At 29.5% G+C, this 1139-nt stretch overlaps 1 pseudogene; it reads right to left on the bottom strand.

Moving 5' to 3' along the window:
* The window catches only part of LOC118743904, an 11718-nt pseudogene that overhangs the window by 6488 nt on the left and 4091 nt on the right, over positions 1-1139 (bottom strand).

Genomic DNA, 1139 nt, shown 5'->3' with positions numbered 1-1139 from the left:
TTTCATGGGTTTGCTTTTCCAATTCTGAGGACGCATTTTGCCGCCACTTTATGAAAGAAATTTTACAGTAGTTGTAAGTAAAAGATCGTATTAAGCTTCTACTAAGTGGAGTTTTTGTGATTTTCAATATCTTGCCAAATGAGTACAAAGCCAATATCCGAACAAGGCTTGATAGCGAATGATAAAATGATTGAGTATAATTTGATAATAATTGATCGGCCGACAATAATAGCTAAGTATCCAGATTTAACTCTAAGAAAGTAATAAATTTCGTAGACAAGTGTGTTCTGGTATTAAAAATTAACCACAAAATTTTTTGTAAGAAACAAAGTAACCTGTTTAGCAAGACCTACATTTGTAAGAAAATTTATTTAGCCTTTTTACCCCTTGCAAGTGGCGAAAAGGTGTTTCAGTGTCTATATTAGGAAATATGTGCTTTTATTTCTTAATTTCCTGAAATCCGATATTTTAATTAAACAATAACAAATATTGCAGCGGGTATACCTCTACTATGTGTCCCCAATTGTAAAAATTTGTGCACTTTATTAATTAACTTTAATTATTACGCTACGTTATCGATGCACATACAAAATTACATAAATACTTATTTATTATTAATATTACAGGTATCAGTATTTCTTACGAAAAGTATATTTTACTTAAAAATAAGTAATTAACAGCAGATGTGTGAATCAAAGGCAAACGCAAAACTTCTATAATTTTAGTATTATACATATATGTAATTGTTGTAATACAAAATCTTACGACGCTAGCAATTAGTGAGCGTGATAATTACTAGGATCGGCTAGACATGCAAGCCGAATTATGGAATATATGGAAAACAGGGTCATAATATCGCATCCTTTATATGCACATACTTGCTAGTTTCAAAATTATTTATTTGACCCTGCTGTTGGAATAAAAAAAGAATTAAAAGTCATAGCAAACAATGATATTATTTGTAATGAAAATTTTCTTAAAAATGTTGAAATATACTTACACAGATAGTTACTAAAAAAGTTATAATAATTTATAATTAATTTAATTTTCGAATCAAAGGTCCGTTTGACTTGTACACCATCAAAATATCAAGGACCAAATGCTCGCATATGATAACGCATGCGATTGAAAGGCGAGAT

Source organism: Rhagoletis pomonella, unplaced genomic scaffold, assembly GCF_013731165.1.
Source record: "Rhagoletis pomonella isolate Grant_MI unplaced genomic scaffold, Rhpom_1.0 Rhpom_scaffold_00007, whole genome shotgun sequence".
NCBI classification, from domain to species: domain Eukaryota; kingdom Metazoa; phylum Arthropoda; class Insecta; order Diptera; family Tephritidae; genus Rhagoletis; species Rhagoletis pomonella.
This window is presented reverse-complemented; position numbering and strand designations above follow the sequence as displayed.